This window comes from Haliotis asinina, chromosome 14 (genome assembly GCF_037392515.1).
Source record: "Haliotis asinina isolate JCU_RB_2024 chromosome 14, JCU_Hal_asi_v2, whole genome shotgun sequence".
Lineage (NCBI taxonomy): Eukaryota > Metazoa > Mollusca > Gastropoda > Lepetellida > Haliotidae > Haliotis > Haliotis asinina.
Genome location: NC_090293.1, coordinates 31,392,802 through 31,416,462, shown reverse-complemented (window position 1 = coordinate 31,416,462; position 23,661 = coordinate 31,392,802). Strand labels below are relative to the sequence as shown.

General features: G+C 40.3%; 32 non-coding genes across 32 annotated transcripts; all 32 read left to right on the top strand.

The window, feature by feature from the left end:
* Window positions 1-498: 498 nt before the first annotated feature.
* Trnae-cuc (transfer RNA glutamic acid (anticodon CUC)) lies at window positions 499-570 on the top strand. Its single transcript has one exon. It is a non-coding gene; the product is annotated as a tRNA-Glu (tRNA).
* A 654-nt stretch (window positions 571-1,224) lies between these two features.
* On the top strand, window positions 1,225-1,296 carry Trnae-cuc (transfer RNA glutamic acid (anticodon CUC)). Its single transcript has one exon. It is a non-coding gene; the product is annotated as a tRNA-Glu (tRNA).
* Window positions 1,297-1,919: 623 nt separating this feature from the next.
* On the top strand, window positions 1,920-1,991 carry Trnae-cuc (transfer RNA glutamic acid (anticodon CUC)). The gene has a single exon. It is a non-coding gene; the product is annotated as a tRNA-Glu (tRNA).
* A 648-nt stretch (window positions 1,992-2,639) lies between these two features.
* Window positions 2,640-2,711, top strand: Trnae-cuc (transfer RNA glutamic acid (anticodon CUC)). The gene has a single exon. It is a non-coding gene; the product is annotated as a tRNA-Glu (tRNA).
* Window positions 2,712-3,334: 623 nt separating this feature from the next.
* On the top strand, window positions 3,335-3,406 carry Trnae-cuc (transfer RNA glutamic acid (anticodon CUC)). The gene has a single exon. It is a non-coding gene; the product is annotated as a tRNA-Glu (tRNA).
* Window positions 3,407-4,054: 648 nt separating this feature from the next.
* Trnae-cuc (transfer RNA glutamic acid (anticodon CUC)) lies at window positions 4,055-4,126 on the top strand. Its single transcript has one exon. It is a non-coding gene; the product is annotated as a tRNA-Glu (tRNA).
* A 648-nt stretch (window positions 4,127-4,774) lies between these two features.
* Trnae-cuc (transfer RNA glutamic acid (anticodon CUC)) lies at window positions 4,775-4,846 on the top strand. The gene has a single exon. It is a non-coding gene; the product is annotated as a tRNA-Glu (tRNA).
* A 623-nt stretch (window positions 4,847-5,469) lies between these two features.
* On the top strand, window positions 5,470-5,541 carry Trnae-cuc (transfer RNA glutamic acid (anticodon CUC)). Its single transcript has one exon. It is a non-coding gene; the product is annotated as a tRNA-Glu (tRNA).
* Window positions 5,542-6,185: 644 nt separating this feature from the next.
* Window positions 6,186-6,257, top strand: Trnae-cuc (transfer RNA glutamic acid (anticodon CUC)). The gene has a single exon. It is a non-coding gene; the product is annotated as a tRNA-Glu (tRNA).
* A 623-nt stretch (window positions 6,258-6,880) lies between these two features.
* Window positions 6,881-6,952, top strand: Trnae-cuc (transfer RNA glutamic acid (anticodon CUC)). Its single transcript has one exon. It is a non-coding gene; the product is annotated as a tRNA-Glu (tRNA).
* A 654-nt stretch (window positions 6,953-7,606) lies between these two features.
* Window positions 7,607-7,678, top strand: Trnae-cuc (transfer RNA glutamic acid (anticodon CUC)). The gene has a single exon. It is a non-coding gene; the product is annotated as a tRNA-Glu (tRNA).
* A 623-nt stretch (window positions 7,679-8,301) lies between these two features.
* Trnae-cuc (transfer RNA glutamic acid (anticodon CUC)) lies at window positions 8,302-8,373 on the top strand. Its single transcript has one exon. It is a non-coding gene; the product is annotated as a tRNA-Glu (tRNA).
* Window positions 8,374-9,021: 648 nt separating this feature from the next.
* Trnae-cuc (transfer RNA glutamic acid (anticodon CUC)) lies at window positions 9,022-9,093 on the top strand. The gene has a single exon. It is a non-coding gene; the product is annotated as a tRNA-Glu (tRNA).
* Window positions 9,094-10,442: 1,349 nt separating this feature from the next.
* Trnae-cuc (transfer RNA glutamic acid (anticodon CUC)) lies at window positions 10,443-10,514 on the top strand. The gene has a single exon. It is a non-coding gene; the product is annotated as a tRNA-Glu (tRNA).
* Window positions 10,515-11,137: 623 nt separating this feature from the next.
* Trnae-cuc (transfer RNA glutamic acid (anticodon CUC)) lies at window positions 11,138-11,209 on the top strand. Its single transcript has one exon. It is a non-coding gene; the product is annotated as a tRNA-Glu (tRNA).
* Window positions 11,210-11,857: 648 nt separating this feature from the next.
* On the top strand, window positions 11,858-11,929 carry Trnae-cuc (transfer RNA glutamic acid (anticodon CUC)). The gene has a single exon. It is a non-coding gene; the product is annotated as a tRNA-Glu (tRNA).
* Window positions 11,930-12,552: 623 nt separating this feature from the next.
* Window positions 12,553-12,624, top strand: Trnae-cuc (transfer RNA glutamic acid (anticodon CUC)). The gene has a single exon. It is a non-coding gene; the product is annotated as a tRNA-Glu (tRNA).
* A 648-nt stretch (window positions 12,625-13,272) lies between these two features.
* Window positions 13,273-13,344, top strand: Trnae-cuc (transfer RNA glutamic acid (anticodon CUC)). Its single transcript has one exon. It is a non-coding gene; the product is annotated as a tRNA-Glu (tRNA).
* A 623-nt stretch (window positions 13,345-13,967) lies between these two features.
* Window positions 13,968-14,039, top strand: Trnae-cuc (transfer RNA glutamic acid (anticodon CUC)). The gene has a single exon. It is a non-coding gene; the product is annotated as a tRNA-Glu (tRNA).
* A 654-nt stretch (window positions 14,040-14,693) lies between these two features.
* On the top strand, window positions 14,694-14,765 carry Trnae-cuc (transfer RNA glutamic acid (anticodon CUC)). The gene has a single exon. It is a non-coding gene; the product is annotated as a tRNA-Glu (tRNA).
* A 623-nt stretch (window positions 14,766-15,388) lies between these two features.
* Trnae-cuc (transfer RNA glutamic acid (anticodon CUC)) lies at window positions 15,389-15,460 on the top strand. Its single transcript has one exon. It is a non-coding gene; the product is annotated as a tRNA-Glu (tRNA).
* A 648-nt stretch (window positions 15,461-16,108) lies between these two features.
* Trnae-cuc (transfer RNA glutamic acid (anticodon CUC)) lies at window positions 16,109-16,180 on the top strand. Its single transcript has one exon. It is a non-coding gene; the product is annotated as a tRNA-Glu (tRNA).
* A 623-nt stretch (window positions 16,181-16,803) lies between these two features.
* Window positions 16,804-16,875, top strand: Trnae-cuc (transfer RNA glutamic acid (anticodon CUC)). Its single transcript has one exon. It is a non-coding gene; the product is annotated as a tRNA-Glu (tRNA).
* A 648-nt stretch (window positions 16,876-17,523) lies between these two features.
* Window positions 17,524-17,595, top strand: Trnae-cuc (transfer RNA glutamic acid (anticodon CUC)). Its single transcript has one exon. It is a non-coding gene; the product is annotated as a tRNA-Glu (tRNA).
* A 623-nt stretch (window positions 17,596-18,218) lies between these two features.
* Window positions 18,219-18,290, top strand: Trnae-cuc (transfer RNA glutamic acid (anticodon CUC)). Its single transcript has one exon. It is a non-coding gene; the product is annotated as a tRNA-Glu (tRNA).
* Window positions 18,291-18,938: 648 nt separating this feature from the next.
* On the top strand, window positions 18,939-19,010 carry Trnae-cuc (transfer RNA glutamic acid (anticodon CUC)). The gene has a single exon. It is a non-coding gene; the product is annotated as a tRNA-Glu (tRNA).
* Window positions 19,011-19,633: 623 nt separating this feature from the next.
* Window positions 19,634-19,705, top strand: Trnae-cuc (transfer RNA glutamic acid (anticodon CUC)). The gene has a single exon. It is a non-coding gene; the product is annotated as a tRNA-Glu (tRNA).
* Window positions 19,706-20,353: 648 nt separating this feature from the next.
* Trnae-cuc (transfer RNA glutamic acid (anticodon CUC)) lies at window positions 20,354-20,425 on the top strand. Its single transcript has one exon. It is a non-coding gene; the product is annotated as a tRNA-Glu (tRNA).
* A 623-nt stretch (window positions 20,426-21,048) lies between these two features.
* On the top strand, window positions 21,049-21,120 carry Trnae-cuc (transfer RNA glutamic acid (anticodon CUC)). The gene has a single exon. It is a non-coding gene; the product is annotated as a tRNA-Glu (tRNA).
* A 648-nt stretch (window positions 21,121-21,768) lies between these two features.
* Window positions 21,769-21,840, top strand: Trnae-cuc (transfer RNA glutamic acid (anticodon CUC)). Its single transcript has one exon. It is a non-coding gene; the product is annotated as a tRNA-Glu (tRNA).
* Window positions 21,841-22,463: 623 nt separating this feature from the next.
* Window positions 22,464-22,535, top strand: Trnae-cuc (transfer RNA glutamic acid (anticodon CUC)). Its single transcript has one exon. It is a non-coding gene; the product is annotated as a tRNA-Glu (tRNA).
* A 648-nt stretch (window positions 22,536-23,183) lies between these two features.
* Window positions 23,184-23,255, top strand: Trnae-cuc (transfer RNA glutamic acid (anticodon CUC)). The gene has a single exon. It is a non-coding gene; the product is annotated as a tRNA-Glu (tRNA).
* The last annotated feature ends 406 nt before the right edge of the window (window positions 23,256-23,661 follow it).

Here is a 23,661-nt window from a genome sequence, read left to right as displayed (position 1 = left end):
TACTTTGCTATCTAGTTCCATTGGAGAAAAGGTGTACTGTTCACATACTTCACTTCGCTATAAACACAAAAAAGCATCTCGGCACTCCGATTGTCCCATAAATAAGTGAAGAGGCATATTTGAGACTCACCAATATTGAAGAATATTTCAGCATCAATTGCTGTACGTGTCATACTACAAAATGAAATCCTCCGAATAAAATCCATGCCTTCTCTGCTCTGGACAAGAGTAGACTCGGCGGGTTCCTTGCTTAATTTGGCACATGCAACATGAGTGTCTCATGGCAATGTGGAAGCCACAGCTATTATTCATTCCAAGGGTGAACTGCACCCAAGCCTTCCTCTACAATTAATTCATTTACGATTGAAACTATATTGGAAGTAAGAAAAGAGAGACAGAAGGAAGCGTGCATGGGTAAGTGTCATCTAGGAAATATCACGTTGTGGCAACATGTTCCTACTTGAACCAATACCTTGCTCCATCCCTAAGATTGCAAGGTCCCAGGTGGTCTAGTGGTTAGGATTTGGCGCTCTCACCGCCACGGCCGGGATTCGATTCCCCGTCTGGGAAGTACATTTTTCGCATATTTTTTTCTCGGTATTTATCAACTCCTCCTCACGTTTCATTTAGTTCAGCCGGAATTTCACTTTGCCTCTTTTTTCGCAAGAAAACTAAGCCCAAACACTGTCACTGTAAAGGACGTCCACACAGTTCTTATATACAATTAACACTTGCACATCATAAGTATATATTTGTGTACGTGTACATCCTTACTTTCGACAATGTGTAGACTCATTCTTATCTTGTCTGTCATTGTTGTACTGTTCTGTGTAGACTTTATGTTGTGTGTCATTGTTTTACTGATTTATCAATGGACATTTTGTAAATATACCTATGTGCATGTGTATAGTAAGTGAGTGCGTATTTCCCACATGCAAGGTAAACAACATTGCTGTCAATGTATATAAAATACTAAGTAAATGTCATATATGCGAGAGTGCGCCTTGTTATTAGATAGGACAAATTGTATGGATAACTTGTTGGAGTGGCATGTTATTAGATGACTAAAAGTCTAAATCATTCTTCATTTCAATGTAAGGCGAAGAGACATATACTCTTCACTGTCGTTGTTTCAAAGGGGCAGTTCTGTTCCATTTATGGATGTGACCTTGCCCTGATTTTCGAAGAGACATGTCAATCTTATGTCCAGATATACCATCAGTGTCCCAGGTGGTCTAGTGGTTAGGATTTGGCGCTCTCACCGCCACGGCCGGGGTTCGATTCCCCGTCTGGGAAGTAACTTTTTTCCATTTTAAGATTTGGGAATAATTTGGCTGGAGTCAGCCACAACGCCTTATTTGCTCTACATTGTGTGTGTAATGCCATCACTCTACAACATACGTAACAACACACCTAAATACTACTTTGCTATCTAGTTCCATTGGAGAAAAGGTGTACTGTTCACATACTTCACTTCGCTATAAACACAAAAAAGCATCTCGGCACTCCGATTGTCCCATAAATAAGTGAAAAGGCATATTTGAGACTCACCAATATTGAAGAATATTTCAGCATCAATTGCTGTACGTGTCATACTACAAAATGAAATCCTCCGAATAAAATCCATGCCTTCTCTGCTCTGGACAAGAGTAGACTCGGCGGGTTCCTTGCTTAATTTGGCACATGCAACATGAGTGTCTCATGGCAATGTGGAAGCCACAGCTATTATTCATTCCAAGGGTGAACTGCACCCAAGCCTTCCTCTACAATTAATTCATTTACGATTGAAACTATATTGGAAGTAAGAAAAGAGAGACAGAAGGAAGCGTGCATGGGTAAGTGTCATCTAGGAAATATCACGTTGTGGCAACATGTTCCTACTTGAACCAATACCTTGCTCCATCCCTAAGATTGCAAGGTCCCAGGTGGTCTAGTGGTTAGGATTTGGCGCTCTCACCGCCACGGCCGGGATTCGATTCCCCGTCTGGGAAGTACATTTTTCGCATATTTTTTTCTCGGTATTTATCAACTCCTCCTCACGTTTCATTTAGTTCAGCCGGAATTTCACTTTGCCTCTTTTTTCGCAAGAAAACTAAGCCCAAACACTGTCACTGTAAAGGACGTCCACACAGTTCTTATATACAATTAACACTTGCACATCATAAGTATATATTTGTGTACATCCTTACTTTCGACAATGTGTAGACTCATTCTTATCTTGTCTGTCATTGTTGTACTGTTCTGTGTAGACTTTATGTTGTGTGTCATTGTTTTACTGATTCATCAATAGACATTTTGTAAATATACCTATGTGCATGTGTATAGTAAGTGAGTGCGTATTTCCTACATGCAAGGTAAACAACATTGCTGTCAATGTATATAAAATACTAAGTAAATGTCATATATGCGAGAGTGCGCCTTGTTATTAGATAGGACAAATTGTATGGATAACTTGTTGGAGTGGCATGTTATTAGATGACTAAAAGTCTAAATCATTCTTCATTTCAATGTAAGGCGAAGAGACATATACTCTTCACTGTCGTTGTTTCAAAGGGGCAGTTCTGTTCCATTTATGGATGTGACCTTGCCCTGATTTTCGAAGAGACATGTCAATCTTATGTCCAGATATACCATCAGTGTCCCAGGTGGTCTAGTGGTTAGGATTTGGCGCTCTCACCGCCACGGCCGGGGTTCGATTCCCCGTCTGGGAAGTAACTTTTTTCCATTTTAAGATTTGGGAATAATTTGGCTGGAGTCAGCCACAACGCCTTAATTGCTCTACATTGTGTGTGTAATGCCATCACTCTACAACATACGTAACAACACACCTAAATACTACTTTGCTATCTAGTTCCATTGGAGAAAAGGTGTACTGTTCACATACTTCACTTCGCTATAAACACAAAAAAGCATCTCGGCACTCCGATTGTCCCATAAATAAGTGAAGAGGCATATTTGAGACTCACCAATATTGAAGAATATTTCAGCATCAATTGCTGTACGTGTCATACTACAAAATGAAATCCTCCGAATAAAATCCATGCCTTCTCTGCTCTGGACAAGAGTAGACTCGGCGGGTTCCTTGCTTAATTTGGCACATGCAACATGAGTGTCTCATGGCAATGTGGAAGCCACAGCTATTATTCATTCCAAGGGTGAACTGCACCCAAGCCTTCCTCTACAATTAATTCATTTACGATTGAAACTATATTGGAAGTAAGAAAAGAGAGACAGAAGGAAGCGTGCATGGGTAAGTGTCATCTAGGAAATATCACGTTGTGGCAACATGTTCCTACTTGAACCAATACCTTGCTCCATCCCTGAGATTGCAAGGTCCCAGGTGGTCTAGTGGTTAGGATTTGGCGCTCTCACCGCCACGGCCGGGGTTCGATTCCCCCTCTGGGAAGTACATTTTTCGCATATTTTTTTCTCGGTATTTATCAACTCCTCCTCACGTTTCATTCAGTTCAGCCGGAATTTCACTTTGCCTCTTTTTTCGCAAGAAAACTAAGCCCAAACACTGTCACTGTAAAGGACGTCCACACAGTTCTTATATACAATTAACACTTGCACATCATAAGTATATATTTGTGTACATCCTTACTTTCGACAATGTGTAGACTCATTCTTATCTTGTCTGTCATTGTTGTACTGTTCTGTGTAGACTTTATGTTGTGTGTCATTGTTTTACTGATTTATCAATGGACATTTTGTAAATATACCTATGTGCATGTGTATAGTAAGTGAGTGCGTATTTCCCACATGCAAGGTAAACAACATTGCTGTCAATGTATATAAAATACTAAGTAAATGTCATATATGCGAGAGTGCGCCTTGTTATTAGATAGGACAAATTGTATGGATAACTTGTTGGAGTGGCATGTTATTAGATGACTAAAAGTCTAAATCATTCTTCATTTCAATGTAAGGCGAAGAGACATATACTCTTCACTGTCGTTGTTTCAAAGGGGCAGTTCTGTTCCATTTATGGATGTGACCTTGCCCTGATTTTCGAAGAGACATGTCAATCTTATGTCCAGATATACCATCAGTGTCCCAGGTGGTCTAGTGGTTAGGATTTGGCGCTCTCACCGCCACGGCCGGGGTTCGATTCCCCCTCTGGGAAGTACATTTTTCGCATATTTTTTTCTCGGTATTTATCAACTCCTCCTCACGTTTCATTCAGTTCAGCCGGAATTTCACTTTGCCTCTTTTTTCGCAAGAAAACTAAGCCCAAACACTGTCACTGTAAAGGACGTCCACACAGTTCTTATATACAATTAACACTTGCACATCATAAGTATATATTTGTGTACATCCTTACTTTCGACAATGTGTAGACTCATTCTTATCTTGTCTGTCATTGTTGTACTGTTCTGTGTAGACTTTATGTTGTGTGTCATTGTTTTACTGATTTATCAATGGACATTTTGTAAATATACCTATGTGCATGTGTATAGTAAGTGAGTGCGTATTTCCCACATGCAAGGTAAACAACATTGCTGTCAATGTATATAAAATACTAAGTAAATGTCATATATGCGAGAGTGCGCCTTGTTATTAGATAGGACAAATTGTATGGATAACTTGTTGGAGTGGCATGTTATTAGATGACTAAAAGTCTAAATCATTCTTCATTTCAATGTAAGGCGAAGAGACATATACTCTTCACTGTCGTTGTTTCAAAGGGGCAGTTCTGTTCCATTTATGGATGTGACCTTGCCCTGATTTTCGAAGAGACATGTCAATCTTATGTCCAGATATACCATCAGTGTCCCAGGTGGTCTAGTGGTTAGGATTTGGCGCTCTCACCGCCACGGCCGGGGTTCGATTCCCCGTCTGGGAAGTAACTTTTTTCCATTTTAAGATTTGGGAATAATTTGGCTGGAGTCAGCCACAACGCCTTAATTGCTCTACATTGTGTGTGTAATGCCATCACTCTACAACATACGTAACAACACACCTAAATACTACTTTGCTATCTAGTTCCATTGGAGAAAAGGTGTACTGTTCACATACTTCACTTCGCTATAAACACAAAAAAGCATCTCGGCACTCCGATTGTCCCATAAATAAGTGAAGAGGCATATTTGAGACTCACCAATATTGAAGAATATTTCAGCATCAATTGCTGTACGTGTCATACTACAAAATGAAATCCTCCGAATAAAATCCATGCCTTCTCTGCCCTGGACAAGAGTAGACTCGGCGGGTTCCTTGCTTAATTTGGCACATGCAACATGAGTGTCTCATGGCAATGTGGAAGCCACAGCTATTATTCATTCCAAGGGTGAACTGCACCCAAGCCTTCCTCTACAATTAATTCATTTACGATTGAAACTATATTGGAAGTAAGAAAAGAGAGACAGAAGGAAGCGTGCATGGGTAAGTGTCATCTAGGAAATATCACGTTGTGGCAACATGTTCCTACTTGAACCAATACCTTGCTCCATCCCTGAGATTGCAAGGTTCCAGGTGGTCTAGTGGTTAGGATTTGGCGCTCTCACCGCCACGGCCGGGGTTCGATTCCCCCTCTGGGAAGTACATTTTTCGCATATTTTTTTCTCGGTATTTATCAACTCCTCCTCACGTTTCATTCAGTTCAGCCGGAATTTCACTTTGCCTCTTTTTTCGCAAGAAAACTAAGCCCAAACACTGTCACTGTAAAGGACGTCCACACAGTTCTTATATACAATTAACACTTGCACATCATAAGTATATATTTGTGTACATCCTTACTTTCGACAATGTGTAGACTCATTCTTATCTTGTCTGTCATTGTTGTACTGTTCTGTGTAGACTTTATGTTGTGTGTCATTGTTTTACTGATTTATCAATGGACATTTTGTAAATATACCTATGTGCATGTGTATAGTAAGTGAGTGCGTATTTCCCACATGCAAGGTAAACAACATTGCTGTCAATGTATATAAAATACTAAGTAAATGTCATATATGCGAGAGAGCGCCTTGTTATTAGGACAAATTGTATGGATAACTTGTTGGAGTGGCATGTTATTAGATGACTAAAAGTCTAAATCATTCTTCATTTCAATGTAAGGCGAAGAGACATATACTCTTCACTGTCGTTGTTTCAAAGGGGCAGTTCTGTTCCATTTATGGATGTGACCTTGCCCTGATTTTCGAAGAGACATGTCAATCTTATGTCCAGATATACCATCAGTGTCCCAGGTGGTCTAGTGGTTAGGATTTGGCGCTCTCACCGCCACGGCCGGGGTTCGATTCCCCGTGTGGGAAGTAACTTTTTTCCATTTTAAGATTTGGGAATAATTTGGCTGGAGTCAGCCACAACGCCTTAATTGCTCTACATTGTGTGTGTAATGCCATCACTCTACAACATACGTAACAACACACCTAAATACTACTTTGCTATCTAGTTCCATTGGAGAAAAGGTGTACTGTTCACATACTTCACTTCGCTATAAACACAAAAAAGCATCTCGGCACTCCGATTGTCCCATAAATAAGTGAAAAGGCATATTTGAGACTCACCAATATTGAAGAATATTTCAGCATCAATTGCTGTACGTGTCATACTACAAAATGAAATCCTCCGAATAAAATCCATGCCTTCTCTGCTCTGGACAAGAGTAGACTCGGCGGGTTCCTTGCTTAATTTGGCACATGCAACATGAGTGTCTCATGGCAATGTGGAAGCCACAGCTATTATTCATTCCAAGGGTGAACTGCACCCAAGCCTTCCTCTACAATTAATTCATTTACGATTGAAACTATATTGGAAGTAAGAAAAGAGAGACAGAAGGAAGCGTGCATGGGTAAGTGTCATCTAGGAAATATCACGTTGTGGCAACATGTTCCTACTTGAACCAATACCTTGCTCCATCCCTAAGATTGCAAGGTCCCAGGTGGTCTAGTGGTTAGGATTTGGCGCTCTCACCGCCACGGCCGGGATTCGATTCCCCGTCTGGGAAGTACATTTTTCGCATATTTTTTTCTCGGTATTTATCAACTCCTCCTCACGTTTCATTCAGTTCAGCCGGAATTTCACTTTGCCTCTTTTTTCGCAAGAAAACTAAGCCCAAACACTGTCACTGTAAAGGACGTCCACACAGTTCTTATATACAATTAACACTTGCACATCATAAGTATATATTTGTGTACGTGTACATCCTTACTTTCGACAATGTGTAGACTCATTCTTATCTTGTCTGTCATTGTTGTACTGTTCTGTGTAGACTTTATGTTGTGTGTCATTGTTTTACTGATTTATCAATGGACATTTTGTAAATATACCTATGTGCATGTGTATAGTAAGTGAGTGCGTATTTCCTACATGCAAGGTAAACAACATTGCTGTCAATGTATATAAAATACTAAGTAAATGTCATATATGCGAGAGTGCGCCTTGTTATTAGATAGGACAAATTGTATGGATAACTTGTTGGAGTGGCATGTTATTAGATGACTAAAAGTCTAAATCATTCTTCATTTCAATGTAAGGCGAAGAGACATATACTCTTCACTGTCGTTGTTTCAAAGGGGCAGTTCTGTTCCATTTATGGATGTGACCTTGCCCTGATTTTCGAAGAGACATGTCAATCTTATGTCCAGATATACCATCAGTGTCCCAGGTGGTCTAGTGGTTAGGATTTGGCGCTCTCACCGCCACGGCCGGGGTTCGATTCCCCGTCTGGGAAGTAACTTTTTTCCATTTTAAGATTTGGGAATAATTTGGCTGGAGTCAGCCACAACGCCTTAATTGCTCTACATTGTGTGTGTAATGCCATCACTCTACAACATACGTAACAACACACCTAAATACTACTTTGCTATCTAGTTCCATTGGAGAAAAGGTGTACTGTTCACATACTTCACTTCGCTATAAACACAAAAAAGCATCTCGGCACTCCGATTGTCCCATAAATAAGTGAAGAGGCATATTTGAGACTCACCAATATTGAAGAATATTTCAGCATCAATTGCTGTACGTGTCATACTACAAAATGAAATCCTCCGAATAAAATCCATGCCTTCTCTGCTCTGGACAAGAGTAGACTCGGCGGGTTCCTTGCTTAATTTGGCACATGCAACATGAGTGTCTCATGGCAATGTGGAAGCCACAGCTATTATTCATTCCAAGGGTGAACTGCACCCAAGCCTTCCTCTACAATTAATTCATTTACGATTGAAACTATATTGGAAGTAAGAAAAGAGAGACAGAAGGAAGCGTGCATGGGTAAGTGTCATCTAGGAAATATCACGTTGTGGCAACATGTTCCTACTTGAACCAATACCTTGCTCCATCCCTGAGATTGCAAGGTCCCAGGTGGTCTAGTGGTTAGGATTTGGCGCTCTCACCGCCACGGCCGGGATTCGATTCCCCGTCTGGGAAGTACATTTTTCGCATATTTTTTTCTCGGTATTTATCAACTCCTCCTCACGTTTCATTCAGTTCAGCCGGAATTTCACTTTGCCTCTTTTTTCGCAAGAAAACTAAGCCCAAACACTGTCACTGTAAAGGACGTCCACACAGTTCTTATATACAATTAACACTTGCACATCATAAGTATATATTTGTGTACATCCTTACTTTCGACAATGTGTAGACTCATTCTTATCTTGTCTGTCATTGTTGTACTGTTCTGTGTAGACTTTATGTTGTGTGTCATTGTTTTACTGATTCATCAATAGACATTTTGTAAATATACCTATGTGCATGTGTATAGTAAGTGAGTGCGTATTTCCTACATGCAAGGTAAACAACATTGCTGTCAATGTATATAAAATACTAAGTAAATGTCATATATGCGAGAGTGCGCCTTGTTATTAGATAGGACAAATTGTATGGATAACTTGTTGGAGTGGCATGTTATTAGATGACTAAAAGTCTAAATCATTCTTCATTTCAATGTAAGGCGAAGAGACATATACTCTTCACTGTCGTTGTTTCAAAGGGGCAGTTCTGTTCCATTTATGGATGTGACCTTGCCCTGATTTTCGAAGAGACATGTCAATCTTATGTCCAGATATACCATCAGTGTCCCAGGTGGTCTAGTGGTTAGGATTTGGCGCTCTCACCGCCACGGCCGGGGTTCGATTCCCCGTCTGGGAAGTAACTTTTTTCCATTTTAAGATTTGGGAATAATTTGGCTGGAGTCAGCCACAACGCCTTAATTGCTCTACATTGTGTGTGTAATGCCATCACTCTACAACATACGTAACAACACACCTAAATACTACTTTGCTATCTAGTTCCATTGGAGAAAAGGTGTACTGTTCACATACTTCACTTCGCTATAAACACAAAAAAGCATCTCGGCACTCCGATTGTCCCATAAATAAGTGAAAAGGCATATTTGAGACTCACCAATATTGAAGAATATTTCAGCATCAATTGCTGTACGTGTCATACTACAAAATGAAATCCTCCGAATAAAATCCATGCCTTCTCTGCTCTGGACAAGAGTAGACTCGGCGGGTTCCTTGCTTAATTTGGCACATGCAACATGAGTGTCTCATGGCAATGTGGAAGCCACAGCTATTATTCATTCCAAGGGTGAACTGCACCCAAGCCTTCCTCTACAATTAATTCATTTACGATTGAAACTATATTGGAAGTAAGAAAAGAGAGACAGAAGGAAGCGTGCATGGGAAAGTGTCATCTAGGAAATATCACGTTGTGGCAACATGTTCCTACTTGAACCAATACCTTGCTCCATCCCTAAGATTGCAAGGTCCCAGGTGGTCTAGTGGTTAGGATTTGGCGCTCTCACCGCCACGGCCGGGAGTCGATTCCCCGTCTGGGAAGTACATTTTTCGCATATTTTTTTCTCGGTATTTATCAACTCCTCCTCACGTTTCATTCAGTTCAGCCGGAATTTCACTTTGCCTCTTTTTTCGCAAGAAAACTAAGCCCAAACACTGTCACTGTAAAGGACGTCCACACAGTTCTTATATACAATTAACACTTGCACATCATAAGTATATATTTGTGTACGTGTACATCCTTACTTTCGACAATGTGTAGACTCATTCTTATCTTGTCTGTCATTGTTGTACTGTTCTGTGTAGACTTTATGTTGTGTGTCATTGTTTTACTGATTCATCAATAGACATTTTGTAAATATACCTATGTGCATGTGTATAGTAAGTGAGTGCGTATTTCCTACATGCAAGGTAAACAACATTGCTGTCAATGTATATAAAATACTAAGTAAATGTCATATATGCGAGAGTGCGCCTTGTTATTAGATAGGACAAATTGTATGGATAACTTGTTGGAGTGGCATGTTATTAGATGACTAAAAGTCTAAATCATTCTTCATTTCAATGTAAGGCGAAGAGACATATACTCTTCACTGTCGTTGTTTCAAAGGGGCAGTTCTGTTCCATTTATGGATGTGACCTTGCCCTGATTTTCGAAGAGACATGTCAATCTTATGTCCAGATATACCATCAGTGTCCCAGGTGGTCTAGTGGTTAGGATTTGGCGCTCTCACCGCCACGGCCGGGGTTCGATTCCCCGTCTGGGAAGTAACTTTTTTCCATTTTAAGATTTGGGAATAATTTGGCTGGAGTCAGCCACAACGCCTTAATTGCTCTACATTGTGTGTGTAATGCCATCACTCTACAACATACGTAACAACACACCTAAATACTACTTTGCTATCTAGTTCCATTGGAGAAAAGGTGTACTGTTCACATACTTCACTTCGCTATAAACACAAAAAAGCATCTCGGCACTCCGATTGTCCCATAAATAAGTGAAAAGGCATATTTGAGACTCACCAATATTGAAGAATATTTCAGCATCAATTGCTGTACGTGTCATACTACAAAATGAAATCCTCCGAATAAAATCCATGCCTTCTCTGCTCTGGACAAGAGTAGACTCGGCGGGTTCCTTGCTTAATTTGGCACATGCAACATGAGTGTCTCATGGCAATGTGGAAGCCACAGCTATTATTCATTCCAAGGGTGAACTGCACCCAAGCCTTCCTCTACAATTAATTCATTTACGATTGAAACTATATTGGAAGTAAGAAAAGAGAGACAGAAGGAAGCGTGCATGGGTAAGTGTCATCTAGGAAATATCACGTTGTGGCAACATGTTCCTACTTGAAGCAATACCTTGCTCCATCCCTGAGATTGCAAGGTCCCAGGTGGTCTAGTGGTTAGGATTTGGCGCTCTCACCGCCACGGCCGGGGTTCGATTCCCCCTCTGGGAAGTACATTTTTCGCATATTTTTTTCTCGGTATTTATCAACTCCTCCTCACGTTTCATTCAGTTCAGCCGGAATTTCACTTTGCCTCTTTTTTCGCAAGAAAACTAAGCCCAAACACTGTCACTGTAAAGGACGTCCACACAGTTCTTATATACAATTAACACTTGCACATCATAAGTATATATTTGTGTACATCCTTACTTTCGACAATGTGTAGACTCATTCTTATCTTGTCTGTCATTGTTGTACTGTTCTGTGTAGACTTTATGTTGTGTGTCATTGTTTTACTGATTCATCAATAGACATTTTGTAAATATACCTATGTGCATGTGTATTGTAAGTGAGTGCGTATTTCCTACATGCAAGGTAAACAACATTGCTGTCAATGTATATAAAATACTAAGTAAATGTCATATATGCGAGAGTGCGCCTTGTTATTAGATAGGACAAATTGTATGGATAACTTGTTGGAGTGGCATGTTATTAGATGACTAAAAGTCTAAATCATTCTTCATTTCAATGTAAGGCGAAGAGACATATACTCTTCACTGTCGTTGTTTCAAAGGGGCAGTTCTGTTCCATTTATGGATGTGACCTTGCCCTGATTTTCGAAGAGACATGTCAATCTTATGTCCAGATATACCATCAGTGTCCCAGGTGGTCTAGTGGTTAGGATTTGGCGCTCTCACCGCCACGGCCGGGGTTCGATTCCCCGTCTGGGAAGTAACTTTTTTCCATTTTAAGATTTGGGAATAATTTGGCTGGAGTCAGCCACAACGCCTTAATTGCTCTACATTGTGTGTGTAATGCCATCACTCTACAACATACGTAACAACACACCTAAATACTACTTTGCTATCTAGTTCCATTGGAGAAAAGGTGTACTGTTCACATACTTCACTTCGCTATAAACACAGAAAAGCATCTCGGCACTCCGATTGTCCCATAAATAAGTGAAAAGGCATATTTGAGACTCACCAATATTGAAGAATATTTCAGCATCAATTGCTGTACGTGTCATACTACAAAATGAAATCCTCCGAATAAAATCCATGCCTTCTCTGCCCTGGACAAGAGTAGACTCGGCGGGTTCCTTGCTTAATTTGGCACATGCAACATGAGTGTCTCATGGCAATGTGGAAGCCACAGCTATTATTCATTCCAAGGGTGAACTGCACCCAAGCCTTCCTCTACAATTAATTCATTTACGATTGAAACTATATTGGAAGTAAGAAAAGAGAGACAGAAGGAAGCGTGCATGGGTAAGTGTCATCTAGGAAATATCACGTTGTGGCAACATGTTCCTACTTGAAGCAATACCTTGCTCCATCCCTGAGATTGCAAGGTCCCAGGTGGTCTAGTGGTTAGGATTTGGCGCTCTCACCGCCACGGCCGGGGTTCGATTCCCCCTCTGGGAAGTACATTTTTCGCATATTTTTTTCTCGGTATTTATCAACTCCTCCTCACGTTTCATTCAGTTCAGCCGGAATTTCACTTTGCCTCTTTTTTCGCAAGAAAACTAAGCCCAAACACTGTCACTGTAAAGGACGTCCACACAGTTCTTATATACAATTAACACTTGCACATCATAAGTATATATTTGTGTACATCCTTACTTTCGACAATGTGTAGACTCATTCTTATCTTGTCTGTCATTGTTGTACTGTTCTGTGTAGACTTTATGTTGTGTGTCATTGTTTTACTGATTCATCAATAGACATTTTGTAAATATACCTATGTGCATGTGTATAGTAAGTGAGTGCGTATTTCCTACATGCAAGGTAAACAACATTGCTGTCAATGTATATAAAATACTAAGTAAATGTCATATATGCGAGAGTGCGCCTTGTTATTAGATAGGACAAATTGTATGGATAACTTGTTGGAGTGGCATGTTATTAGATGACTAAAAGTCTAAATCATTCTTCATTTCAATGTAAGGCGAAGAGACATATACTCTTCACTGTCGTTGTTTCAAAGGGGCAGTTCTGTTCCATTTATGGATGTGACCTTGCCCTGATTTTCGAAGAGACATGTCAATCTTATGTCCAGATATACCATCAGTGTCCCAGGTGGTCTAGTGGTTAGGATTTGGCGCTCTCACCGCCACGGCCGGGGTTCGATTCCCCGTCTGGGAAGTAACTTTTTTCCATTTTAAGATTTGGGAATAATTTGGCTGGAGTCAGCCACAACGCCTTAATTGCTCTACATTGTGTGTGTAATGCCATCACTCTACAACATACGTAACAACACACCTAAATACTACTTTGCTATCTAGTTCCATTGGAGAAAAGGTGTACTGTTCACATACTTCACTTCGCTATAAACACAAAAAAGCATCTCGGCACTCCGATTGTCCCATAAATAAGTGAAAAGGCATATTTGAGACTCACCAATATTGAAGAATATTTCAGCATCAATTGCTGTACGTGTCATACTACAAAATGAAATCCTCCGAATAAAATCCATGCCTTCTCTGCTCTGGACAAGAGTAGACTCGGCGGGTTCCTTGCTTAATTTGGCACATGCAACATGAGTGTCTCATGGCAATGTGGAAGCCACAGCTATTATTCATTCCAAGGGTGAACTGCACCCAAGCCTTCCTCTACAATTAATTCATTTACGATTGAAACTATATTGGAAGTAAGAAAAGAGAGACAGAAGGAAGCGTGCATGGGTAAGTGTCATCTAGGAAATATCACGTTGTGGCAACATGTTCCTACTTGAACCAATACCTTGCTCCATCCCTAAGATTGCAAGGTCCCAGGTGGTCTAGTGGTTAGGATTTGGCGCTCTCACCGCCACGGCCGGGATTCGATTCCCCGTCTGGGAAGTACATTTTTCGCATATTTGTTTCTCGGTATTTATCAACTCCTCCTCACGTTTCATTCAGTTCAGCCGGAATTTCACTTTGCCTCTTTTTTCGCAAGAAAACTAAGCCCAAACACTGTCACTGTAAAGGACGTCCACACAGTTCTTATATACAATTAACACTTGCACATCATAAGTATATATTTGTGTACGTGTACATCCTTACTTTCGACAATGTGTAGACTCATTCTTATCTTGTCTGTCATTGTTGTACTGTTCTGTGTAGACTTTATGTTGTGTGTCATTGTTTTACTGATTCATCAATGGACATTTTGTAAATATACCTATGTGCATGTGTATAGTAAGTGAGTGCGTATTTCCTACATGCAAGGTAAACAACATTGCTGTCAATGTATATAAAATACTAAGTAAATGTCATATATGCGAGAGTGCGCCTTGTTATTAGATAGGACAAATTGTATGGATAACTTGTTGGAGTGGCATGTTATTAGATGACTAAAAGTCTAAATCATTCTTCATTTCAATGTAAGGCGAAGAGACATATACTCTTCACTGTCGTTGTTTCAAAGGGGTAGTTCTGTTCCATTTATGGATGTGACCTTGCCCTGATTTTCGAAGAGACATGTCAATCTTATGTCCAGATATACCATCAGTGTCCCAGGTGGTCTAGTGGTTAGGATTTGGCGCTCTCACCGCCACGGCCGGGGTTCGATTCCCCGTCTGGGAAGTAACTTTTTTCCATTTTAAGATTTGGGAATAATTTGGCTGGAGTCAGCCACAACGCCTTAATTGCTCTACATTGTGTGTGTAATGCCATCACTCTACAACATACGTAACAACACACCTAAATACTACTTTGCTATCTAGTTCCATTGGAGAAAAGGTGTACTGTTCACATACTTCACTTCGCTATAAACACAAAAAAGCATCTCGGCACTCCGATTGTCCCATAAATAAGTGAAAAGGCATATTTGAGACTCACCAATATTGAAGAATATTTCAGCATCAATTGCTGTACGTGTCATACTACAAAATAAAATCCTCCGAATAAAATCCATGCCTTCTCTGCTCTGGACAAGAGTAGACTCGGCGGGTTCCTTGCTTAATTTGGCACATGCAACATGAGTGTCTCATGGCAATGTGGAAGCCACAGCTATTATTCATTCCAAGGGTGAACTGCACCCAAGCCTTCCTCTACAATTAATTCATTTACGATTGAAACTATATTGGAAGTAAGAAAAGAGAGACAGAAGGAAGCGTGCATGGGTAAGTGTCATCTAGGAAATATCACGTTGTGGCAACATGTTCCTACTTGAAGCAATACCTTGCTCCATCCCTGAGATTGCAAGGTCCCAGGTGGTCTAGTGGTTAGGATTTGGCGCTCTCACCGCCACGGCCGGGGTTCGATTCCCCATCTGGGAAGTACATTTTTCGCATATTTTTTTCTCGGTATTTATCAACTCCTCCTCACGTTTCATTCAGTTCAGCCGGAATTTCACTTTGCCTCTTTTTTCGCAAGAAAACTAAGCCCAAACACTGTCACTGTAAAGGACGTCCACACAGTTCTTATATACAATTAACACTTGCACATCATAAGTATATATTTGTGTACATCCTTACTTTCGACAATGTGTAGACTCATTCTTATCTTGTCTGTCATTGTTGTACTGTTCTGTGTAGACTTTATGTTGTGTGTCATTGTTTTACTGATTCATCAATAGACATTTTGTAAATATACCTATGTGCATGTGTATAGTAAGTGAGTGCGTATTTCCCACATGCAAGGTAAACAACATTGCTGTCAATGTATATAAAATACTAAGTAAATGTCATATATGCGAGAGTGCGCCTTGTTATTAGATAGGACAAATTGTATGGATAACTTGTTGGAGTGGCATGTTATTAGATGACTAAAAGTCTAAATCATTCTTCATTTCAATGTAAGGCGAAGAGACATATACTCTTCACTGTCGTTGTTTCAAAGGGGCAGTTCTGTTCCATTTATGGATGTGACCTTGCCCTGATTTTCGAAGAGACATGTCAATCTTATGTCCAGATATACCATCAGTGTCCCAGGTGGTCTAGTGGTTAGGATTTGGCGCTCTCACCGCCACGGCCGGGGTTCGATTCCCCGTCTGGGAAGTAACTTTTTTCCATTTTAAGATTTGGGAATAATTTGGCTGGAGTCAGCCACAACGCCTTAATTGCTCTACATTGTGTGTGTAATGCCATCACTCTACAACATACGTAACAACACACCTAAATACTACTTTGCTATCTAGTTCCATTGGAGAAAAGGTGTACTGTTCACATACTTCACTTCGCTATAAACACAGAAAAGCATCTCGGCACTCCGATTGTCCCATAAATAAGTGAAAAGGCATATTTGAGACTCACCAATATTGAAGAATATTTCAGCATCAATTGCTGTACGTGTCATACTACAAAATGAAATCCTCCGAATAAAATCCATGCCTTCTCTGCCCTGGACAAGAGTAGACTCGGCGGGTTCCTTGCTTAATTTGGCACATGCAACATGAGTGTCTCATGGCAATGTGGAAGCCACAGCTATTATTCATTCCAAGGGTGAACTGCACCCAAGCCTTCCTCTACAATTAATTCATTTACGATTGAAACTATATTGGAAGTAAGAAAAGAGAGACAGAAGGAAGCGTGCATGGGTAAGTGTCATCTAGGAAATATCACGTTGTGGCAACATGTTCCTACTTGAAGCAATACCTTGCTCCATCCCTGAGATTGCAAGGTCCCAGGTGGTCTAGTGGTTAGGATTTGGCGCTCTCACCGCCACGGCCGGGGTTCGATTCCCCCTCTGGGAAGTACATTTTTCGCATATTTTTTTCTCGGTATTTATCAACTCCTCCTCACGTTTCATTCAGTTCAGCCGGAATTTCACTTTGCCTCTTTTTTCGCAAGAAAACTAAGCCCAAACACTGTCACTGTAAAGGACGTCCACACAGTTCTTATATACAATTAACACTTGCACATCATAAGTATATATTTGTGTACATCCTTACTTTCGACAATGTGTAGACTCATTCTTATCTTGTCTGTCATTGTTGTACTGTTCTGTGTAGACTTTATGTTGTGTGTCATTGTTTTACTGATTCATCAATAGACATTTTGTAAATATACCTATGTGCATGTGTATAGTAAGTGAGTGCGTATTTCCTACATGCAAGGTAAACAACATTGCTGTCAATGTATATAAAATACTAAGTAAATGTCATATATGCGAGAGTGCGCCTTGTTATTAGATAGGACAAATTGTATGGATAACTTGTTGGAGTGGCATGTTATTAGATGACTAAAAGTCTAAATCATTCTTCATTTCAATGTAAGGCGAAGAGACATATACTCTTCACTGTCGTTGTTTCAAAGGGGCAGTTCTGTTCCATTTATGGATGTGACCTTGCCCTGATTTTCGAAGAGACATGTCAATCTTATGTCCAGATATACCATCAGTGTCCCAGGTGGTCTAGTGGTTAGGATTTGGCGCTCTCACCGCCACGGCCGGGGTTCGATTCCCCGTCTGGGAAGTAACTTTTTTCCATTTTAAGATTTGGGAATAATTTGGCTGGAGTCAGCCACAACGCCTTAATTGCTCTACATTGTGTGTGTAATGCCATCACTCTACAACATACGTAACAACACACCTAAATACTACTTTGCTATCTAGTTCCATTGGAGAAAAGGTGTACTGTTCACATACTTCACTTCGCTATAAACACAAAAAAGCATCTCGGCACTCCGATTGTCCCATAAATAAGTGAAAAGGCATATTTGAGACTCACCAATATTGAAGAATATTTCAGCATCAATTGCTGTACGTGTCATACTACAAAATGAAATCCTCCGAATAAAATCCATGCCTTCTCTGCTCTGGACAAGAGTAGACTCGGCGGGTTCCTTGCTTAATTTGGCACATGCAACATGAGTGTCTCATGGCAATGTGGAAGCCACAGCTATTATTCATTCCAAGGGTGAACTGCACCCAAGCCTTCCTCTACAATTAATTCATTTACGATTGAAACTATATTGGAAGTAAGAAAAGAGAGACAGAAGGAAGCGTGCATGGGTAAGTGTCATCTAGGAAATATCACGTTGTGGCAACATGTTCCTACTTGAACCAATACCTTGCTCCATCCCTAAGATTGCAAGGTCCCAGGTGGTCTAGTGGTTAGGATTTGGCGCTCTCACCGCCACGGCCGGGATTCGATTCCCCGTCTGGGAAGTACATTTTTCGCATATTTTTTTCTCGGTATTTATCAACTCCTCCTCACGTTTCATTCAGTTCAGCCGGAATTTCACTTTGCCTCTTTTTTCGCAAGAAAACTAAGCCCAAACACTGTCACTGTAAAGGACGTCCACACAGTTCTTATATACAATTAACACTTGCACATCATAAGTATATATTTGTGTACATCCTTACTTTCGACAATGTGTAGACTCATTCTTATCTTGTCTGTCATTGTTGTACTGTTCTGTGTAGACTTTATGTTGTGTGTCATTGTTTTACTGATTCATCAATGGACATTTTGTAAATATACCTATGTGCATGTGTATAGTAAGTGAGTGCGTATTTCCTACATGCAAGGTAAACAACATTGCTGTCAATGTATATAAAATACTAAGTAAATGTCATATATGCGAGAGTGCGCCTTGTTATTAGATAGGACAAATTGTATGGATAACTTGTTGGAGTGGCATGTTATTAGATGACTAAAAGTCTAAATCATTCTTCATTTCAATGTAAGGCGAAGAGACATATACTCTTCACTGTCGTTGTTTCAAAGGGGCAGTTCTGTTCCATTTATGGATGTGACCTTGCCCTGATTTTCGAAGAGACATGTCAATCTTATGTCCAGATATACCATCAGTGTCCCAGGTGGTCTAGTGGTTAGGATTTGGCGCTCTCACCGCCACGGCCGGGGTTCGATTCCCCGTCTGGGAAGTAACTTTTTTCCATTTTAAGATTTGGGAATAATTTGGCTGGAGTCAGCCACAACGCCTTAATTGCTCTACATTGTGTGTGTAATGCCATCACTCTACAACATACGTAACAACACACCTAAATACTACTTTGCTATCTAGTTCCATTGGAGAAAAGGTGTACTGTTCACATACTTCACTTCGCTATAAACACAAAAAAGCATCTCGGCACTCCGATTGTCCCATAAATAAGTGAAAAGGCATATTTGAGACTCACCAATATTGAAGAATATTTCAGCATCAATTGCTGTACGTGTCATACTACAAAATGAAATCCTCCGAATAAAATCCATGCCTTCTCTGCTCTGGACAAGAGTAGACTCGGCGGGTTCCTTGCTTAATTTGGCACATGCAACATGAGTGTCTCATGGCAATGTGGAAGCCACAGCTATTATTCATTCCAAGGGTGAACTGCACCCAAGCCTTCCTCTACAATTAATTCATTTACGATTGAAACTATATTGGAAGTAAGAAAAGAGAGACAGAAGGAAGCGTGCATGGGTAAGTGTCATCTAGGAAATATCACGTTGTGGCAACATGTTCCTACTTGAACCAATACCTTGCTCCATCCCTAAGATTGCAAGGTCCCAGGTGGTCTAGTGGTTAGGATTTGGCGCTCTCACCGCCACGGCCGGGATTCGATTCCCCGTCTGGGAAGTACATTTTTCGCATATTTTTTTCTCGGTATTTATCAACTCCTCCTCACGTTTCATTCAGTTCAGCCGGAATTTCACTTTGCCTCTTTTTTCGCAAAAAAACTAAGCCCAAACACTGTCACTGTAAAGGACGTCAACACAGTTCTTATATACAATTAACACTTGCACATCATAAGTATATATTTGTGTACATCCTTACTTTCGACAATGTGTAGACTCATTCTTATCTTGTCTGTCATTGTTGTACTGTTCTGTGTAGACTTTATGTTGTGTGTCATTGTTTTACTGATTCATCAATAGACATTTTGTAAATATACCTATGTGCATGTGTATAGTAAGTGAGTGCGTATTTCCTACATGCAAGGTAAACAACATTGCTGTCAATGTATATAAAATACTAAGTAAATGTCATATATGCGAGAGTGCGCCTTGTTATTAGATAGGACAAATTGTATGGATAACTTGTTGGAGTGGCATGTTATTAGATGACTAAAAGTCTAAATCATTCTTCATTTCAATGTAAGGCGAAGAGACATATACTCTTCACTGTCGTTGTTTCAAAGGGGCAGTTCTGTTCCATTTATGGATGTGACCTTGCCCTGATTTTCGAAGAGACATGTCAATCTTATGTCCAGATATACCATCAGTGTCCCAGGTGGTCTAGTGGTTAGGATTTGGCGCTCTCACCGCCACGGCCGGGGTTCGATTCCCCGTCTGGGAAGTAACTTTTTTCCATTTTAAGATTTGGGAATAATTTGGCTGGAGTCAGCCACAACGCCTTAATTGCTCTACATTGTGTGTGTAATGCCATCACTCTACAACATACGTAACAACACACCTAAATACTACTTTGCTATCTAGTTCCATTGGAGAAAAGGTGTACTGTTCACATACTTCACTTCGCTATAAACACAAAAAAGCATCTCGGCACTCCGATTGTCCCATAAATAAGTGAAAAGGCATATTTGAGACTCACCAATATTGAAGAATATTTCAGCATCAATTGCTGTACGTGTCATACTACAAAATGAAATCCTCCGAATAAAATCCATGCCTTCTCTGCTCTGGACAAGAGTAGACTCGGCGGGTTCCTTGCTTAATTTGGCACATGCAACATGAGTGTCTCATGGCAATGTGGAAGCCACAGCTATTATTCATTCCAAGGGTGAACTGCACCCAAGCCTTCCTCTACAATTAATTCATTTACGATTGAAACTATATTGGAAGTAAGAAAAGAGAGACAGAAGGAAGCGTGCATGGGTAAGTGTCATCTAGGAAATATCACGTTGTGGCAACATGTTCCTACTTGAACCAATACCTTGCTCCATCCCTAAGATTGCAAGGTCCCAGGTGGTCTAGTGGTTAGGATTTGGCGCTCTCACCGCCACGGCCGGGATTCGATTCCCCGTCTGGGAAGTACATTTTTCGCATATTTTTTTCTCGGTATTTATCAACTCCTCCTCACGTTTCATTCAGTTCAGCCGGAATTTCACTTTGCCTCTTTTTTCGCAAGAAAACTAAGCCCAAACACTGTCACTGTAAAGGACGTCCACACAGTTCTTATATACAATTAACACTTGCACATCATAAGTATATATTTGTGTACATCCTTACTTTCGACAATGTGTAGACTCATTCTTATCTTGTCTGTCATTGTTGTACTGTTCTGTGTAGACTTTATGTTGTGTGTCATTGTTTTACTGATTCATCAATGGACATTTTGTAAATATACCTATGTGCATGTGTATAGTAAGTGAGTGCGTATTTCCTACATGCAAGGTAAACAACATTGCTGTCAATGTATATAAAATACTAAGTAAATGTCATATATGCGAGAGTGCGCCTTGTTATTAGATAGGACAAATTGTATGGATAACTTGTTGGAGTGGCATGTTATTAGATGACTAAAAGTCTAAATCATTCTTCATTTCAATGTAAGGCGAAGAGACATATACTCTTCACTGTCGTTGTTTCAAAGGGGCAGTTCTGTTCCATTTATGGATGTGACCTTGCCCTGATTTTCGAAGAGACATGTCAATCTTATGTCCAGATATACCATCAGTGTCCCAGGTGGTCTAGTGGTTAGGATTTGGCGCTCTCACCGCCACGGCCGGGGTTCGATTCCCCGTCTGGGAAGTAACTTTTTTCCATTTTAAGATTTGGGAATAATTTGGCTGGAGTCAGCCACAACGCCTTAATTGCTCTACATTGTGTGTGTAATGCCATCACTCTACAACATACGTAACAACACACCTAAATACTACTTTGCTATCTAGTTCCATTGGAGAAAAGGTGTACTGTTCACATACTTCACTTCGCTATAAACACAAAAAAGCATCTCGGCACTCCGATTGTCCCATAAATAAGTGAAAAGGCATATTTGAGACTCACCAATATTGAAGAATATTTCAGCATCAATTGCTGTACGTGTCATACTACAAAATGAAATCCTCCGAATAAAATCCATGCCTTCTCTGCTCTGGACAAGAGTAGACTCGGCGGGTTCCTTGCTTAATTTGGCACATGCAACATGAGTGTCTCATGGCAATGTGGAAGCCACAGCTATTATTCATTCCAAGGGTGAACTGCACCCAAGCCTTCCTCTACAATTAATTCATTTACGATTGAAACTATATTGGAAGTAAGAAAAGAGAGACAGAAGGAAGCGTGCATGGGTAAGTGTCATCTAGGAAATATCACGTTGTGGCAACATGTTCCTACTTGAACCAATACCTTGCTCCATCCCTAAGATTGCAAGGTCCCAGGTGGTCTAGTGGTTAGGATTTGGCGCTCTCACCGCCACGGCCGGGATTCGATTCCCCGTCTGGGAAGTACATTTTTCGCATATTTTTTTCTCGGTATTTATCAACTCCTCCTCACGTTTCATTCAGTTCAGCCGGAATTTCACTTTGCCTCTTTTTTCGCAAAAAAACTAAGCCCAAACACTGTCACTGTAAAGGACGTCAACACAGTTCTTATATACAATTAACACTTGCACATCATAAGTATATATTTGTGTACATCCTTACTTTCGACAATGTGTAGACTCATTCTTATCTTGTCTGTCATTGTTGTACTGTTCTGTGTAGACTTTATGTTGTGTGTCATTGTTTTACTGATTCATCAATAGACATTTTGTAAATATACCTATGTGCATGTGTATAGTAAGTGAGTGCGTATTTCCTACATGCAAGGTAAACAACATTGCTGTCAATGTATATAAAATACTAAGTAAATGTCATATATGCGAGAGTGCGCCTTGTTATTAGATAGGACAAATTGTATGGATAACTTGTTGGAGTGGCATGTTATTAGATGACTAAAAGTCTAAATCATTCTTCATTTCAATGTAAGGCGAAGAGACATATACTCTTCACTGTCGTTGTTTCAAAGGGGCAGTTCTGTTCCATTTATGGATGTGACCTTGCCCTGATTTTCGAAGAGACATGTCAATCTTATGTCCAGATATACCATCAGTGTCCCAGGTGGTCTAGTGGTTAGGATTTGGCGCTCTCACCGCCACGGCCGGGGTTCGATTCCCCGTCTGGGAAGTAACTTTTTTCCATTTTAAGATTTGGGAATAATTTGGCTGGAGTCAGCCACAACGCCTTAATTGCTCTACATTGTGTGTGTAATGCCATCACTCTACAACATACGTAACAACACACCTAAATACTACTTTGCTATCTAGTTCCATTGGAGAAAAGGTGTACTGTTCACATACTTCACTTCGCTATAAACACAAAAAAGCATCTCGGCACTCCGATTGTCCCATAAATAAGTGAAGAGGCATATTTGAGACTCACCAATATTGAAGAATATTTCAGCATCAATTGCTGTACGTGTCATACTACAAAATGAAATCCTCCGAATAAAATCCATGCCTTCTCTGCCCTGGACAAGAGTAGACTCGGCGGGTTCCTTGCTTAATTTGGCACATGCAACATGAGTGTCTCA